At 43.9% G+C, this 20,039-nt stretch overlaps 1 protein-coding gene across 1 annotated transcript in view; it reads left to right on the forward strand.

The window, feature by feature from the left end:
• STON2 (stonin 2) overlaps positions 1–20,039 on the forward strand; it is a 166,311-nt gene that overhangs the window by 20,368 nt on the left and 125,904 nt on the right. The window lies entirely within an intron of this gene.

The raw sequence follows: 20,039 nt of genomic DNA on the forward strand, positions 1-20,039 counted from the left end.
CTTGGGTTAGGGACCACTGTCAGGAGTTTCTAAAAGGAAAGTTCCTGAAGCTGTGCTGTAAACTGTGATAGTCCCACATTCCCTTGTCACAACTGGACTCCTTTAGACAGAGTTTCTGTCGGGTGCAAAGAGGTGGGTGACAGCGTAGGACCCACTTCGGCCCCGTGTCCGTGCTCCGCAGACTCCGCTTGCCTTGGTGACCACACGCCTGCTGTCCCTTCACTCTCTGGACCTTTCCGTGACTGCCAGTCAGCTGAGCAGGCCGTTCCCTGCCTCAGGCTGAAGTTCACACCACTGGCTTCCCTTTCTTCCCAAATTTCTGAGATCTCCCCCTTCCTCCGCTTTCACTTCCTAAACCCCGCGACTGCAGGAACGCAATCAGCAACTTCGTGCCGTGTTTCTTTCACAGGCTGACTCCTGCTCACCCTTTATTAGTGGAAGTCATCATGGAGCTAGATAACACTCGTGGAACGGTGGAACACTTCGTATTAGCTGTGCTGGAAGTCTGACATGCAGCATTTTTTATCCTCATAGGAACCTCTGAAGCTATTCGGCGAAATTCAGGTTTAGAGAGTTTAATAAGAGACGTGCCCTTGATTGCAGTTGATAGTGGGGTGGGGGCGGCCCGCCTGAGTGCAGAATTTCTGCTTGCCGTCTTCCTAAGGCCCCAGTTAAATATAGCCTCTTCCAGGAAGCCTCCCTGAGTGACCGGCCCACCCCACCCCTGCGGCCTTTGGTCATCGTCCCCAGTAAGTCCTGCTGTCATTTCAGGTTCAGGGCCTCTTAGAGGTGGTGGAGAAAGACTTCTGTTCTTCCTTTTTCTGAGGTTCCCAGTAAAGACTGAAAAGGTTCTAAGACAGGGTTAGAAGAGTATTAGGTATTTTTGCGTGTATTTGCATTTAACCAAATTCACATGTTTAATGTCTCCTCAAGCCCGTAGAAACCCCGAATGTAACCTAATTTGGGTACATACAAGGTAATTATAGGAGCTGTGACACTCATCAACCTCTCTGTGAAGCGTTGCATGGTAAATGGAACCTTGAATTTAAGGTTGTAGGAGGCACATCTCTCAGTCCTTTCTGTGACTAAATGTGCTTTCTTTCCTTCTTAATAATATTTAAAATCCTTCAGAGGATGAGATGGCTGGATGGCATCAGCGACTCAATGGACATGAGTTTGAGTAAACTCTGGGAGTTGGTGATGGACAGGGAGGTCTGGCGTGCTGTGGCCCGTGAGGTCGCAGAGAGTTTGGGTACGACTGAGCAACTGAACTGAACTGGCAGTCCCTCATGAGTACGAGGCCATCGGCTAATTGGCCTTTCTGGATTCTGTGTCATCTGCTTCTCTGTTCGTGACGTCCAGCACAGAGCCAGGACTGGGAACACTGTAAGCTGCCTTTTCTTTTTAAATTGCAGGATAATTGCTTTACAATGTGTTAGTTTCTGCTGTACAACATGAATCAGCTGTGTACATGTTTATGTGCACATATATCCCCTCGCTCTTGGGCCTCGCTTCCCCGCCCCCGTCCCGTCCCTCTGGGTCATCACAGAGCGCCGAGCTAAGCTCTCTGTTCATGGCAGCTTCCCGCAAGCTGTCTGTTTTACCCAAGATCGTGGATCAATGCCAATGCTACCCTCCCAGTTCGTCCCACCCCCCGCTTCCGCCCTGTGTCCGTAGTCCATTCTCCTGTCTGTGTCTCTATGCTTGCCCTGCAAATAGGTTCATCAGGACCGTTTTTTAAAAGATGCATGTACAATATTTGTTTTTCTCTTTCTTACTTGCTTCACTCTGTATGACAGACTCTCGGTTCATCCACATCGCTCCAAATGACCCAATTTCGTTCCTTTTTTATGGCAGAGTAATATTCCATTGATTACTTGTACCACTGTAGGCTGGTATTCCTCATTGGTTGAATGAGTCGGTGAATGGTCTTAGAAAAGTCTGGAAGTCAGAGCCGTTTTTGGTTGGGACCCCAGCACCTACATCTATCTCCTAGCTTTCTGGCCTGGAACAAGTTATGTGACCTCTCTGGCCTCAGCTTTTGTCATCTCTGAAATGGTGCTAATACCGATAGCACCTCCCTCGGAAAGACAGTGGGAGGAACAGAGGTGATGATCTGTGGGATGACAGGGGTGAGGCTGCACGTGCGTAGTGCTTGGGTCCAGGTGAGGAGGTGGAAGACAGGTCTGTGGGCCTCACTGTTAAGAAAGCAAGAGCCCCCAGCCCCCGCCCCCCTGCGCCTTTGCTTCCCTGATCAGCCAGAGGGAAGGACGGTTGGTGGCCCCCGGAGAGTCTGCAAAGCCCCTGACTTAGTTTCCTGGGCCCCCCCCTCTTTCTCCATTCTGCTGCTAGATTGACAACGATGTGCCAAGCTTACTTTGCCATCTACAGAGCACTCTCACCCACATTGTCTTGCTTAACAATTTTTCAGCATTGTAAAATTGTCTGTGGTTTCGGGAAATTCCTCCCCTTGTTATGATGTGCCTAATACTGGCCCCTCTCCTGCTGATAGAGTTTATACCAAGGACATTCGTTTCTATATTTATGGAGTTGTTTAGTGGCATTTTCTTTTTTTCCATTCCCCCGCCCTGCCAAGCCTGAGATTAGAAGGCTCTCATAGAGAAAAGCCCCATTTCCAACCAGTTTCTGAGTAGGCAGATTCGGAGTGCCATTGTGCTGAGGGCCAGCTCTCCCTAACTGCGTGGCAGCTCTCCTTAACCTGGGCCCTCTTCCCTTTTCTGTCCATTTGGAGTCGCCACCAAGTCTGAGGGCTGGGATGGAGCGTCATGATGTTAAAATATATATACACAAAAATTTACTGTTTAATCATTTTGAAGTGTATTGCTCTGTGGCATTAAGCATTCACATTGCTATGCAATCATCACCACCATTCATCTCCTGAACTCTTTTCATCTTTCAAAACGGAGACTCTGGACCCGTTAAAATGATAACTCCCGTTCTCCCCACCCTCCCTGCAGCCCCTGGCAACCACCGTTCTACTTTTTGTTGCTGTGAATCTGACTACTCTTGATTCCCTCACATAAGTGGAATAATACCGTATTTGTCCTTTTGTGACAGGCTTCTTTCACTTAGCACATGTCCTCAAGGTTCATCCTTGTTTCAGCACGTGTCAGAATTTCATTCCCGTTTAAGCCTTAATACTATTCCATTGTATTGTCTTGTATTATCTACCACGTTTTGTTTATCCATTCATCTGTTGATGGATGCTCGAGTGTTTTCACTGTCTTTTGTCTCAGCTATGGTAGTAGCTTCCTAATTGTTCTCTTTGCTTCCACTCTTTCACCTTCCAATCTGCTCTCCACTCAGTCTGAAACCGCAAATTGAACTTTGTTATTCTTCTTTAAGTTCTTCATTGACGTTTCATTATGCTCAGAATAAAATCTAACCGTCTCAATCTGGCTCATACTTCCACTGCTGCTAAGTCTCTTCAGTCGTGTCCAACTCTATGCAACCCCATAGACGGCAGCCCACCAGGCTCCCCCGTCCCTGGGATTCTCCAGGCAAGAACACTGGAGTGGGTTGCCATTTCCTTCTCCAATGCATGCATGCATGCTAAGGCACTTCAGTCGTGCCTGACTCTTTTGTGACCCCACGGACAGCAGCCCACCAGGCTCCTCCGTCCATGGGATTCTCTAGGCAAGAACACTGGGGTGGGTTGGCATTTCCTTCTCCAAAACTGGCTCCTAAGACCCTGTGTTTACATAGTTCATAAAGTGAACTGGCTTTGCAACCTTATGCCATGCCACATCCTCCTGGTTCCCTCTATACTCAATTCAAGTGGGTTTTTTTTTTTTTATGATTTTATTTGTTTTTGGCCATGCTGGGTCTTTTTTGCTGCATGGGTTTTGCTCTAGTTGAGACGAGCAGAGGCTACTCTCCAGTTGCAGCTTGCGGGCTTCTCCTTGCGGTGTCTTCTCTTGTTACAGACCGTGGGCTCGGGGGTCCGAAGCCTCAGTAGCTGCGGTTCCCGGCTCTAGAGCACAGGCTCGGTAGCTGTGGCTCACGGGCTTGGTTGCTCCACAGCAGGTGGGATCTCCCCGGATCAGGGATCACACCTGTGTCTCCTGCGTTGGCAGGCGGATTCTTTACCCCTGAACTACCAAGGAAGCCCACTCAGTTCAAGTTCTTTCTTGTTAATTTCTTCCCCATCTCAGACTCTGTCTTTGGTTCCTTCTACCATGAATACGTTCTCCTTCTTGTCATGATCGGCTTCTTCTCATCCTTTAGGTAGCAGTCCAATGTAACCCCTTTGGAGAGAGCTCCTGTCACCGCATGTGTTATAGGGGCCCTTGTTATTCCTTTTCTAAACCCTTTATTGATTTGCAGTGTTCTTTCTTGTTTATATTTGCCTTGTCCCATCCCTATTTTCCACTCTTGGATAGAAACCGTTTGAAAGCAGGCTCTGTATCTATTTTATATCCTGGATAGCTAGCAGGTCTTTACTAACAGTTTTTTTGAATGAATTAAGACATATCCTATTTTTTTAATGATGTTTGGGTGGAGATTCCACAATTGGTTCTGCTTTTCCTTTCCTTCCTTTTTGCTCACTCTTCCTTCATGCCACCTCTAGCACCTTCCAAAGTGCTGACATCCCTCACTGAAGGTTCATGGGCATGATATCATCATTATTGCTTTAGAAAACTGGTTGAATGTTCGTGGGCTCCTGCTGTTCAGAGGAAAGATACCCAAAATTGTTTAACTTTTTACCCTGAAAATGAGCACCTTTCTAGCCTCGCTCCATGTCTCTAGAAGTAATTGTTAGTTGCTCAGTCGTGCCTGACTCTTTGCGACCCCATGGACTGCAGCCCACCAGGCTCCTCTGTCCATGAGATTTTCCAGGCAAGGATACTGGAGTGGGTTGCCATTTCCTTCTCCAGGGGATCTTCCCAACCTAGGGATTGAACCTGGGTCTTCTGCATTGCAGGCAGACTCTTGACTGACTGAGCTACAAGGGAAGCTGTCTCTAGAAAGACAAACTAATTTTGCAGTGACCTAAGTAAGCAAGGCAGAAAAAGAAATCACAGTTTCTCTTTTTAAGTTAATTTTTATTGGCGTATAGCTGCTTTACAATGTTGTGTTAATTTCTACTGTAATGCAAAATGAGTCCGCGGTACATGTGTGCATGTCCCCTTTTTCTTGGATTTCCTGCCCATTTAGGTCACCACAGTGCATTAAGTAGAGTTTCTTGAAATTAAACCTTCTGGAGAGAGAAATCCATGTAATATTTTCCAAAGTGCTATAAATAAAACTTAGTGGAATTGAATCTTTTGCTATTGTATTATTGTTTAATTTACTGTGTACTATGGCATCACCAACTCGATGGACATGAGTTTGAGTAAACTCTGGGAGTTGGTGATGGACAGGGAGGCCTGGCGTGCTGCGATTCATGGGGTCACAAAGAGTTGGACACAACTGACGACTGAACTGAACTGAACTGATGGGTAATAGTTGATTTTTGTTGAAATTCAGTCTCCTATCTATATTGGGAAATTTTCTGAAGAGTTTATGTCTGGGCTCTAAGATTTTGAGACCTTTTTGGAATAAATTCTCCCATTTTTAAACCACAGTGCTGGCCCAGCCCTGGTGGATTCTCTGCCCAGTGTATGATAGGCTGAAATCAGGGGTTGGCTGCTCTGTTCTCATCTGGAACTCAGAATCTCCTCCGAGCTGATGCCTGTTGTTGGGAGAATTCAGCTGTTTGTGGTCTTGGGATTATTGTCTCCTTTTTCTTGCTGGCTTTCAGTTGGGTCCCACTCTCAGCTCTTAGACTCTGCCTCAGGTCCTTGCCCTGTGGCCTCTGTCCCAGCAGTGGAGAACCTTCTTTTCACACTTTGATGCTCCCTGACTTCCTCTTCTGCTACCAGATGGAGAAAACTCTCTGCTTTTAAAGGACTCATTGATTATGTTGTTTCTTCTACAGTCACCCTATCTTAAGGTCAATTGATTAGTGACATTCATTGTATCTGCAAAAATCCCTTTGCCATGAATTATGTTGTTGTGCAACTGCTAAGTCGTGTCCTACTCTTCGCAACCCCATGGACTGCAGGGTGCCCTGTCCTTCACTGTCTCCCGGAGTTTGCTCAGATTCATGTCTGCTGAGTCGGTGATGCTATCTAACCATCTCATCCTCTGCCACCCCCTTCCTCTTTGGGCTTTCATGCACAAAGACATAATCACAATAATAACACCAACGTGTGGAGATCACAGGCGTCTTCGTAGAAATTTGCTTGCCACCATTTTTCTCTCCCTGTTTTATTAGTTAGAATTGCATCTGCCTGTAAGTATCAGAACACTTGATTCTAATAACTTAATTTTTTTTCGCATCACAATAAATAGAGAGACGAGTGATCACTGATACTGGTTCAGTGGCTCGGTGACATCAGGATCAGTGGCTGTGTGGCTCTCTGAGCCTTTCTTTGTGGTTACAGTAGCCCCGGTCATCATGGCTGTAATCAAGAGAATGTGAGCATGATTGGGACAGCGTGAGTAATGCCTATTACCTTCACTCGGAGTGCAAAACAAAACACAGACAGAAAACCCCTCTTGGGGTTTTATTTCTGACTGTGCTTCCATTTCTGTCTCATTGGCCAGAACTTAGCCAAGCGGCCACCCCTGGGTTCAAGGGAGGCTGGGAGAGCAGGAATAAGAATTACCATGATGCCGATGATGAGCTGTCCTCCAGTGCTGGATGATGAGAGGAAATGGATGTTGACAATGTAGCCAGCGTATCTGTTATACCTATTTTCTGGAAGGCAGAATGGTATGGTGGAAGAAGTACAGAATTTAGAGTAAGAGACTTGTGATCCTGTCCCACCTCTGTCATGTCATGGTTAGCTGTGTGACCTTAGGTTAGTCAAATAGCCTCTCTGAGTCAGTTCCTTTATCTGTTAAGTGAGAGAAATTTCTGCTTTGCTTATCTCAGTGTTATTATAAAGATGGATCAAAATAACCCATGAGCTTCTTTGCATCCTGTAAATATGTATTAATTGTGGGTTTCGGTTAAGTATTTGGTATAAAAAAATTGGGCTTCCCTGGTGGCTAAGTTGGTAAAGAATCCTCCTGTCAGTGCAAGAGACCTGGGTTAGATTCCTGGGTCAGGAAGATCCCCTGGAGGAGGAAACGGCAATCCACTTAAGTATTCTTGTCTGTGAAATCCCGTGGACAGAGGAGCCTGATGGGCTACAGTCCATAGGGTCGCAAGGAGTTGGACACAACTGAGCTACTAAAGCACCACCATAAAAATAAGAATGTATTTCATGGATTCTAGGAACTATTTATGTATATACACAATTTTTAGCAGTTATAATCTCTGAAATTTGATACATTTTACAACCCAAGACAGTTTCAATGAAATATAGTAACAATATTTTGTTAAGCTTCTTGGAAAGTCTTAGGGTTATGCTTAGGAAATCTGTCCATTGGGACGCACAGACCCCTCAAGATTCCTAGGAAACTGACAGTCTCAGGATAGAACATCTGAAATGTAAATAAAAAGAAATTACCCATGCCTATTTCCTGCTTTCGTACAGGGAGATATTAGTGTCTGTGTTTCAGATACAAAACTGAAGTAAGCTGAGATGAGTTTACAAGATGGAATAAGCCATCCTCTAAGAGTTCAAGGTGCTAGAAAGTGTTCTGCAAACTTGAAAGCTTGGCCTCCTCCTAGGGTCATTCACTGAACATGGCATACTGTTCCGCTGCCTAGGGATGCCGTTCAGGGTCACTGCCTCAGGAATGCACCAAGATCAGAGGCAACCTGTTTAGCAAGTCGAGTGTGACTTCAGCCCTTGACTCCGAATGTGGAGTCTTGAAGTTGTTGGATAGCACAGCCATCAAGATTGTTTATTTTGGAGAAAAATCACTTGATAGAATATTTATAATTATAACCTTGAGGTATACATATGCATATGCATGTACACATATATTTATATGTGTCTGTGTTTGTATACGTGTGTGTTTATACACAAATACACAAATATGATCTTAGGTGGGGCAAAAACAGACATGTAGGGATGGTGGATTGTGATGTACATGATTGAAAGAGACAAGTAGAGGGGAGTGAGTTTATGGAGAGTCATGGATACATATTGACTAAGAGACGGACATGACTGAGTGACTGAACAACAATAAATAGTTGAAATATTTATTGTCTTCCTTCCTTTTAGAGCTCTTTCTCCTTTACGTGTGACTTGAGACAGGGATATTCATTCTATTCACCAATTTCCAATGGAAGAAGAGGTATCAGATTCTTTTTATATTTTGGAAAATGAGATATTTAAATGAAAGAATGAAGGAAAAAATGGTGCAAGATAGGAAGAACAACCAACCAGGGCCATCCTATTTTATGCTTTGAAGACTGTCAAGGCGCCTGTCAATTAAAGTGAGTGTGGGGGTGTGTATGTGTGTTCCAGTAAACTCTGCTCAGGTTGTGTGAACATGAACTCTGTCCTCTCACAAAGGAAAAAAAGTTTGAAAGAAGAAGGAAAAGAAGCCGTGATCCAAGTCCTTACTCTGATTTGGGTCTTTGGCACAGGGTAGTCAGGCCTTCCAGGCTTCTGTTTATTCTGAGAATTCATGAAGCAAGCAGCATTGTTACTTTAACTTCCTGATTAAACTTCTGTGATTTCTGCAGCCCACTGTGACAAAGGCAGCGGAGTGTAAAACCATGCTTGATATTATTTTGCGTCTCTGTACTGAGCAGCATTCTGAACACACAGTAGATGCTCAGCATAAATTGGTTGAATGTCCAATTTTATCAGAAAGTTCTAAAGAAATGCAAAAAATTCCTAGAGTCTTATTTTTCCTTTCTTCCCAGTTTCCCTTTTGACTTTGAGCTGCTTTTCCTTGATCAGGAAAAAGTTGAGGTTTTACTTTGGGGTTTGGAATTGGCACCAGGATCTAGTTTAAGATGTTTCTGCATGAAGCCCTAATAACCGGCTGGATAGCATTTGCCAGTAACCTCAAAACCCAACAAGTGGATGCAGAGATTTTTTAAAGTAGCTGCCTAGTTGAATACATAGGACAAAGAGATATAGAAGGAAGCTCACTAAATTCTCAGATTTACTTATTTATTTAAAAAGTTATTTATTTGTATATGGCTGCACTGGGTCTTGGCTGCTGTGGGTGGGCTTTCTCTTGTTGCAGTGAGTGAGGGCTACTCTCTAGTTGAGGCACATGGGGCTTCTCATTGCAGTGGCTTCTCTTGTTCTCTGCCCCACGACATGTGAAATCTTTCCTGACCAGGGATCGAACCCATGTCCCCTGCATTGGCAGGTGGATTCTTAACCGCTGGACCACCAGGGAAGTCCTAAATTCTCAGATTTAAATAAATTATGTTAGGTTGTTAGGTTGCATGTGTGTGTTCAGTTGCTTGGTCATGTCCAGCTCTTTGTGGTCTCATGAATTATAGCCCACCAGGCTCCTCTGTCCATGGAATCATCTTAGGCAAGAATATTGGAGTGGTTGCCACTTCCTACTCCAGGAGGATCTTCTGGACCCAGGGATCAAATGCACATCTCTTGCGTCTCCTGCGTTTGCAGGCGGATTTTTTTTTTAACCACTGGCGCCATCTGGGAAGCTGCTATGTTGCATACCTAACCTGACAAAAGAGACCATCGTCTCAGCTCCCCTGATGGTTCAGTTGGTAAAGAATCTGCCTGCAATGCAGCAGACCCCAGTTCGATTCCTGGGTAGGGAAGATCCGCTGGAGAAGGGATAGGCTACCCACTCCAGTATTCTTGGGCTTCTCTTGTGGCTCAGCTGGTAAAGAATTCACCTGCAATGTGGGAGACCTGGATTTGATCCCTGGGTTGGGAAGATCCCCAGGAGATAAGGCTACCCACTCCAGTATTCTGGCCTAGAGAATTCCATGGACTGTATAGTCCATGGGGTTGCAAAGAGTTGGATGTGACTGAGCAGCTTTCACTTGAAACCGGAAACCCTCAGCTCTGAAGGGATGGATTTAATCCATACAGCTACATGAAACCCTCCTTTCCTTTTCAGATGACTTATAAAAGTTCCATAAAACTAATTAATATTTCTAGGGCAGTATAAAATCCCCCTCGTTTAGATGATCTGAGCTAGTCTCTTTTTCCTTTTTTAAGGAAATAAACCCAAGTTAGTAAGGAATTGTTTCCAAGGAGGACTTCCACTTGTTGCTCTAACTGGTTCACAGACTGGTCCTTCTGCAGTAAACCACTGCGCAGCCCGACAGAGTGTCGCAGGCGACTGTGTTCAGGTGTGGTCAGCAGGAAGCACAACAGTTCGATGCTAAGCGGAGGGCAGCTCATGGGATGAGCCCAGTGGTCCCCGTGGCTGTTTTCCAGGGAAGAGTTTCCTGAGAGCAGTGCAGTGTGCTTGAGTCTTGGCTGCTCATAGCAGTCCTGCTGAGCTAAGGAAACCCAGATTCGAGTTTGGGGCCACTGAAGAACTGGCATTCACAGGGCAGGGCTCCAGAGAGCAGAGGGCTGCCCGGGGCACGGGCAGGGAACAGAAGCGTGTCTGGTGTACCCAGGGAGTCCTTCGCCAGGCTCGTGTGCACATGTATGGATCGAAACTGTGTGAGATTTATCAAAAGCGGTGGCTGCAGAGTTGAGGATCAGACAGAGACACCAAAGGACAAGCAATCCTGAGGGATACTGGGGGTCCAGCCCAGCCACAGTGGAAAGGCTGCTTTAATAACACCCTGAGCATCCAGAAAAGTCACAAGAAATCTGTATCTTTGGGGCAAAGGCTATGATTTCAAATGGAGTTGGTAATTAAAAAAAAAAAACAAATGTCTAGATGGTAATTATTTTAGGCCCTGTGAACCATTCAGTCTCTCTCACAGCTCCTCACTTCTGCTGAGCAAAAGCATTCATAGATAATGTGTAAATGAATGGGTATGGTTTTGTTTCAGTATCATTTTTTTTTAAACAAACGCAGAGGGCTCGATTTGGGTCATCACTGTAGTTTGCCAACATTTACTCTAGGGTAAGGCCTACTTTAAATCTACCCTGAGCCAAGAGCTATCAAGGAAATTGCAAGGGAAGCTGAGTTTGGAAGTTGAGTCCTGCAGTAGTTAGCGGAACTTGGGAACATTTCTGACTTTGCACAAATTCATCCGATGAAGTGGAAGACCAAGCCTATGTAAGATCAAGGGGAGACAGTTTGACTCCCTGCAAAAATTAACTCTGCAGAGGAAGATCAAATCCAGAATGTCTCAGTCTTTCATCACAGTTGTGAGGTATGCAAAGAAATAGAAAAATATTACCCATAGTGAAAAAATAGTCATCAGTAGATGCTAATCTCCAAATGGTTTAGATATTGGATTTGGCAGACAAAGGCTTTAAAGCAGCTATCATAAATAGGTTTGAAGAACTAAAGAAAAATGTTGTAAGAATGAGTGAATATAAAGGCATCTCAACAGATGAGTGGAACCTATAAAAGAATCTAATGAAAATCTTAGACTGAAAAAGTTGAATAATTGAGATGAAAAATTCACAGGATGGGCTTAAGAGGAGAACAGGAGATGACAGAAGAGAGTCAGTGGACTTGAAGACAGATCAATAGGAGAAGAGATGGAGAAAAACATATCTGAAGAGAGAGTGGCAAAATGTCCCCAAATTTAATGAAACTATTAGCAAGCAAATTCACAATCTTATACACACTACACACTTCAAGTAGGATGAGTTATAAGAAAACCACATCTAGACATTCGATAGTTAATTGCTCAAAACAAAGATTTCATAACAAAATAATTACAACCAAACTTCTCATCAGAACAACAGGGACAATAAGACAAGATACTGAAGAAAAAAAATAGTCATACTCCAATTTCATATCTAGTGCAAAATATCCTTCAAAAACAAAGATAAATAACGGACTGTTTTGGAGCAGTTCTGTCCAATAGTAGTATAGGCCGCATATGTACTGTTTTACGTTTTCTAATTGCCCCATTAAAAAACCTTAAACAGGTGAAATTCATTTTTAACATTTAGCATATTTTTAAACCTGGTATATTCTAAAATACCACTTTAGCATGTAATCAGTATAAAAATCATTAAATAGATATTTTATACATATTTATGCTTTTTGAAATCTGATGTGTATGTTACACCCGAAGAACAGCTCCGTTTGGTCTAAGCACATTTTCATAGGTACCCACGTCTGGTGGCTACTGTACTGGACTAGCCCAGTGTTAGGTCAAAGAGAAAGGAGAACGGACAAGTTGCTCTGTATCCAGGTTGTTCCCCAGTCTGTCTTACACATAGTGTTTAAATTAACCTTTCTAAAATAATTACTAGTTCAGAAGACCTGAGAGGCTATCTACTATGTGGTAAAATAAGTTGATTTGTTCATTCATTCATCTATTTACCCAATAAACATTTTCTAAACGCCAGACCCTCGTCTACGAGTTGGAGGACATCACAAGAATAAAATCCAGTCCCTTTCCTCACAGGCTAATTGACATGATAGCCACCTTAGCCAACCAGTTCATTATCATTTGGTAAATGAGTGTAGGTAAGATGCTGTCAGCATGCAGAGGACGTAGGTGATGAGGAACCAGCGGGATTAGTGGGAGTTGAGGAGGGATACCCTACATCAGAGGTCCTCACTGCAAGCAGTAGAAACGGACTCTGGCTAACATAAGGGGAAAGGACTCTCTGGCTGTGCGGAGCCCGTGAGGACTTAATTTTAAGCAGAGCTCTGGCATGGGCATTTTCAGGTTTTAGGCATAGTAGGTTGGATCACAGGTTTAGAGGGGATGATGCTAAAGGCAGGGAGACGGATAAAGTGAAAGTTGCTCAGTCGTGTCTGACTCTGCAACCCCATGGACCACACAGTCCATGGAATTCTCCAGGCCAGAATACTGGAGTGGGCAGCCTTTCCCTTCTCCAGGGGATCTTCCCAACCCGGGGATCGAACCCAGGTCTGCCACATTGCAGGCAGATTCTTCTTCTCGGCTGAGCCACCAGGGAAGGGAGGTAGATAAGAGACTGGAAATTGTCTGAATCACTGAGGGGCTGACCCACACCAATGGCTGTGGGAACAGAAAGGGTAGTTTCCAGAGTTCAAACTCTGAAATCCAGGACTGTCTCTGTTCCAGCCCCTCCTTTTCTCGTGCGCTCAACTTGGTGCCACCCTCTTCAGATGGACAGAGGCTGACTCACGGTGACCTGGACATCCCATTTCTGCCCATTGTTCCTCGAATGCCTTTGCCCCTCTGCTTGTTTGGCTAGAGCCCTCCCTTCTCGTTTAAGATGTAGCTCGTGAGCACCTACTGCTCAAGCCTAACTACCTAACTCTCTGCCCGGGTGATGTCATTGTTTTGTGGCTAACTTGTCCCAGTAGGTTAAAGAGCCATTACACATGTGTGAGTCGCTCAGTTGTGTCTGAGTCTTTGTGACCCCATGAACTGTAGCCCGCCAGGCTCCTCTGTCCATGGGATTCTCTAGGCAAGAATACTGGAGTGGGTGGCCATTCCCTTCTCCAGGGGATCTTCCAGACCCAAGGATCGAACATGGGTCTCCCACACTGCAGGCAGATTCTTTGCCCTCTGAGCCACCAGGAAGCTTATTGTTGTATTAAGGTCACGGTCATTAATGACAATCTCCTGTAAGCTACTGGGGTCTACTGGTGCTGTCTCATTCTCCCATGTACTGTCAGGCCCCAGAGTGGGGTCACGCACAGTACATGTTCCCGATGATGCTGACCCCTGGCTTTGTGGGACACACAGGGGTCCGGTTGCGGCTGATAGCATCCATCACCAGACTCCTGCTCAGCGCAGGCTTGTCCATCTCCCTTAAGCACATTTCTTGAGTCACTCTATACTCATAAGCTTCCCATGGCCCCCTGAAGTCTTCTCGGCTTTAAGGTTCATCAGTCCTTTCTCCTCACATCTCCCCAGTTGTCATCAGACTGACCTCTTCATTGGCCCAGAAACAAGTCCCACGAAGGTCTGATTCTTCATTGTCACTTAGGCTGACCCTTGTCCCAAGGGTGGCCTTACTTTTTCCTTCTGGTGGTTCAGAGCCAAGTGAAAAAAGTGCAAGTGTTAGTCGCTCAGTCGTGTCCGACTCTTTCCAACCCCATGGACTGTAGCCTGCCAGGCTCCGCTGTCCATGGAATTTTGCAGGCAAGAGTACTGGAGTGAGTAGCTATTCCCTAGTCTCCAGGGGATCTTCCCGACCCAGGGATTGAATCCAGGTCTCCTGCATTGCAGATGGATTCTTTACCACCTGAGCCACCAGGGAAACCCAGGTATCTTTCAGCCAAGGATATCTTTCAAATCCAAAATCCTGCTCAATCCCTGATGGTTCTAGCCCTCGCAGATCTCTCTGTGACCAAACTTTTGCAGCATTTGCGGTGTGTCCCCCAGCAGGCAGCTATTCCCAGATTTGTTGTGTTCACTGTTCTGAGCATCTTCACCTCTACAGCTAGATTGCGAGCTGCCTGATCTCCCAGTATCTCAAAGGGTGCCTAGTACATTTCTGGACACCTAGGGCTCATGAATGCATAGTAAGAGATTGCCATAAGGCAGATCTGTTTCTCAGGCTCTCATCTTATCCAGCAACTGCATTCTCCACACCCACATTTGAGTGTTGTTAGGGAAGCCGAGGAAGGAGCTTCTCTCTGCAGTGGCAGCCCAGAAACTTCAGCGAGGTTTTGAGTGGCTCCTGGTCAACCCTGTTGCTGATCGTGAGTCAGCGCTCATTTGTGGTGAGCCTAAGCCTCAATTCATGATTCATGTTCTAAAAATGGGGTGAGGTTTTTTGCAGAGAAACCAGTTCCGGTCTGAGCATGGCCTCATGGTGATCGGGTTCCTCTGTGGGCTTCCAGCTCTTCTAAGCTCAGGCATCTCAGGGTTCCCTGGATGTGGCTGGTTCATGGCACACACCTAGAGTCAATTTCACAGGGTTAGGATAGGGTGTTCCTGGCACTGAATGCCGTCCTGCAGGCTTTCTTGAGACTTCTCATGATCTGTAACCAGGTCAAGTCTGGATCTGGGATGGACTAGAAAGGGGAGATCAATCTTGGGGGCTCCTCTTCTGTTCATACTTCTGAGGAGGTGTCTCAGTTTCCCAGCCAGAATGCACTTTGCATCTAGGAAGAGGGCGTTGAGTGCCCGACTCCACTTCGCATCTGGGAGAACTGCTCTAAGAAGGAGTTGAAAAGGGAAATCACTAAAATCTGAATGGGCCAGTGACAGAAGTAGGGTGGTTTCACGAAATTTGCTTTCTGATCTCAAAACTTCCACCAATAAGCAGTGTGCCGTTTTGCGAGTCATTTACCTACAGCAGTGATGGCCATAGCTGGCGTTTTTAGAGGGTTTGGACTAGAGCCTGGTGCGGACTAAGCCCTCTGGAAACTCACCTGCTCTGATCATCACCGTTGTTACAGAGCATTTTTTAGCACAGTGCTAAGCACTTGATGTATAGTATCTTACTTAAGCCTTAGAATATTGATGTGTCTTGTTTTTCTTGCTGCACCAGGTTGAGCTGAGGCTTACAGACTGTACGTGATTCAAATCCAGACAGTGGAACTCCCCAGCCTATCTCAGCCTCTGCTGTTGCTCTGCCCGACTTCCCTGGGCCCCAGTTTGGGTTGTTTTGTTCTGTTTTGTTTGTTTGTCTGTTTGTTTTTTATCGGTGGAAGTTGAGAGCTGGACAGCTGGTCTGTAAAATGTGTGAGTTCTAAAATTTCTAGCTATTTTGTCCATTATCTTCACCCTTTTTCCTCTCATTCTCTGCTTCCCCTCACCCACCCACATTCATCCGTGAATCTCACGGGATTCACCATCATGGGATGGGCGGGATATTTTCCCCATTGAGCTGTGAGGCTGCATGTGTCAGCATGTGGGCTTGGACTGTGGCTTTGTGGTGGCCGTTGTTGGAGCTGGTTTACACGCTGCTGTTGTTGGAGAGAGGGGATCTGACTCTTCAATTTGACTGTCTTACCTTGGCCTGCAGCCGTTACCACACTGAGCAATGTTAGCATTTGACAGACTGGAGAGAGGCTTATGGAGGAAGCCCAGCAGACTCAGCTCTTTGGGTCTGTGAGCGCTACATGGTTATCTGGTGAGATCTGGTTGGAGCAGTCATTCTCTAGGCTGTTTGCACATATCTGGTCCCATGACTTGTAAGGATCTTAGGAGAGGAACTTGGAAGAGAACTTTCAATTCTCTGCACAGCTTGGATTCCCTCGCATATGTCCAGTGAGGAGTTTCACTGATCATTTCATTATAGTTCTATTAGAACTGATGTCTGTAGAGTGCTTCAGTTGGAGGATAGTCTCTCTCTATATATATTCCCCAGTGTGTTTCTTTGTGGCTGTGACCCAAAGATTAGAGTGCTTTGGCATCAGAAGACCTGGGTTCAAGTGTTGCATCCTTCACTTCCTAGCCTGGTGCATCTAACACCCCTGCTTGTGATGACCTCTACTTGATTCATTTTTGGTGGTCTCTTACAGTGAAATAAGAAAAATCCATTTGTCACTATCCTAGGATATGTGAATTCTTCCACTTAAAAACCTGGAGGAAACATCTTAGGAATCTTAGTGTACCATACAAAAGCCTCAAAACAACAGAAGCTTTGGATAAGTCACTTAACTTCCCTCAGCCCAGATTTCTTCATCTGTTAAAGAATTATGGTAATACCTGTCTTACCCAACTACAAGGGCTATTGAATCAAAGAATGGTATGAAAATAGGTTTCTGAAAATTATAGATTCTATAAGAAACATTATTTAATTTTAGGAAGTATCATGCAGCAAAATTAATTGTTGTAATTACCAAAAAAACAAAAGCTATTAAATGTTTCTATTCTGGTTATCCTCAGCATAGAATATTTACTGCAGGTAATAACCTATAGTAAAATTTCAACATTTTCTTATCGTGCACCAGTTAGAAGGCTATGAGTTAAATTGTTCTAGACTAAAATGGATATTGGGTATCCAGTTAATAGGAACTGATACCAGTGTCTTCACTGAACTAAATCGTCATTTTTACAGAGAGATGCAGAGCTTCAGCGAAGACATTTAGCTTTTTTTTAATGTACGATTCCTGTGGTTACATTTGCAAGTAGGGTCCTATTATGTTTTTTTTTTTTTTTCCCCTCAGTAGTGTGAATTAACCCCTTTGTGCTGTGTTTAATCAGTATTAGCTTTATAGAATTATATGTGTATATTCTACTTCTTGATCAAAGAACATAGTCGGGTATTGGTTTAGAAGTTCAAAGTGACAATGTATAGGGCTTTCACGGTTAATGGACTTGTTACCAGACCAGACCTTAAGAATATACAACCGAAGGTTGTCTGAGGTTGCTGGCTAACTATTTTTCACTGAGTTACTCTGCCTTTTGATGTTTTTATTCTTGTGTGTAAGAGCTCAGGAGCCAAAATATTTTTATACATATATAGATATATATCCATAGCCTGATGGATTTGTATGCAATGCACTGCATTCATTCATTCTGATAGCATTTCATTGATTTTTATTTGAAATGGAAGAAGGGAGGATACTACGATCCCAAGTGAGTCATCTTTAACAGAAAAGCCAAGACTTTTAACTTTCATTACATATATAATAGTCAATTATCATCAATTACCACTCTGAATTTTGTATAGTAGAAGGTTAGAATATTGCTTAATCCTTTTTAAAATGCATTTACATAAACATGAATACTCAAATTATTGGATTTTTCCTAACTATATCTGACATAATTTAATTCATCAATTACATTATACATTCAAGTTAGCTTTTTAGCCCAGATTTCAAATAGTGGAGGAAGAAAGAAATAATATTCCAGGGTAAAACCTCCTAAAAAAATATCATCAAATCACAGAGTTGTAAACACACATGCTTGCAAACAAACATTAGTCGTGAAATCCCTAGCAACAAGTCACTGGATTTTTCTCTGTCAGCACGCGTGTCAGCTGCCAAAGAATAGACTTAACTGAAGAAGTGCCCACATGCTGGCAGGGGCTGGCCCACTCTGGCCAGCCAGATACTGCTAGATTGTAATATTTAAGGTCGAATTTCGACCTGTGGTACACAGCTGTGCTGTGGCTCAGTCAGCAACCTCAGATCTCTGAAAAAAAAAAAACACAAAACAAAAAAAAAGAAAAAAAAAACCATGCACCTGTTTCACTGTGAATAGTGAATGTAAAGGAAAAAAAGGAAAAACTGAAAGCTTGTTCTATCACAGGTATGAGCTGCTATGATAAATGAAGAACATTCCATGAAGTATGTTTTAAAACCTTGTTATATCTGAGAGGCTTTAAAAGCCGACTTACCTGTTTCAGGGCAACCGCGGTACAGACGTGGTCTCTGTGAGACTTCCACCTGACCCCAGTTTTAAGTGGTACGAATGTTGTGCATTTAATGTTAAAGGACAGTCTGCAATAATAAAGTAAGTAGCCAACGTGGGTGCCCAGCAGTGCTGAGACCTGGCTGCTCTATTGTAAGCTTTGGAAACACAATTTATGCAACAGATGTCCAGATATGATTCTATTTATGGAAAAAGTTTATATGTATTTTACAAATGGTTTTACCATCTTATATTAAAATGACCTTTTGACAGGTGTGCACTGTTTTGTCTCCAGTGAGCACATACCATGCGGATTTTTTATGTACATCAGTAGTGTGAATCCACTGGCACAGGGTGTGTAAATGCCAGATGTGGTGAGATTTTATCTTATAAATGTGATCAGATAAAATAACTCCTGACAGAAACTGTAAGGAAACCAGCTGAATGTTTGACCTGATGACTGATGTTGTATGGTTTATGTTAAATGTATATTCTTTTAATCAATGAATAAAGCATTAAAATGTGAAAAAAAAATAGGAACTGATACTGTTCATAGTGGATAGTAGCTCTTATGTGGAAACATTAATTTTGTATTAATTCTGGGAATTAATTAATTGCATTAATTTTGCATTTTCAGACTTTACTAATTCATTCCAAGATCAAGAGTTAGATTCCCGCTTGCACTATTAGTGGGAATGTAAATTGATACAGCCACTATGGAAAACAGTATGGAGATTCCTTAAAAAATAGGAATAAAGCCACCATATGTCCCAGCAATCCCACTACTGGGCATATACCCTGAGAAAACCATAATTCGAAAAGACACGTGTACTCCAGTGTTCATTGCAGCACTACTTACAGTAGCCAGTACGTGAAGGCAGCCTAGATGTCCATCGACAGATGAATGGATAAAGAAGACGGAGTCCACACATACCGTGAAATATTACTCAGCCATAAAAAGAAACCAACTTGAGTCAGTTCTAGTGAGATGGATAAACCTAGAGCCTATAATACAGAGTGAAATAAGTCAGAAAGATAAAAACAAATATCATATATTAATGCTTATATATGGAATCTACAAAAACGGTACAGATGAACCTATTTTCAGGGCGGGAGTAGAGACGCAGACGAGAGAACAGACTGTGGACACAGGGAGGGAGGAGAGGGTGGGATGAATCGAGGGAGAAGCGTGGAAACACATACATTATCGGGTGTAAAGTAGATGGCTGGTGGGAAGTTGCCCGTATGACGCGGAGCTGAACGCACAGGGCTCTGTGGCAGCCTCGAGGGGTGGAATGGGGGTGGTGGGAGGGAGGCTCGTGGAGACGTGTGTATCCTTACTCACATGGTTGCATGGCAGAAACCAACACAACGTTGTAAAGCAATTATGCTCCAATTAAAAAAAAAGTTCCAGTTGTAAAAAGAAGGCATTAATAGTACAAACAATATTAGACATCTAGTAAGTATTCTTCCATGGAACATAATTGCAACGTGAGTAAAGGCTACCCTTTTACATGCTAATTCAAATCGACCTAGAATGCAATTGTGTTTCTTTTAACTCACATTTTCCACTACAGCAAATATGCCCTGCCCCCCTTACTCCAAATGAACAAGATAAATCCATTTCTGTTTTTCTTGACTGGTAAATTGTGCTCGGAGATACCATCTGGAGATGGTTGGGTTTCTGCCAAAGGTTTAAATCAGGCTTGCAAAGAGCTACCTGCCTAAGGCA

The sequence above is a fragment of the Dama dama genome, chromosome 12 (genome assembly GCF_033118175.1).
Source record: "Dama dama isolate Ldn47 chromosome 12, ASM3311817v1, whole genome shotgun sequence".
Taxonomy (NCBI): domain Eukaryota; kingdom Metazoa; phylum Chordata; class Mammalia; order Artiodactyla; family Cervidae; genus Dama; species Dama dama.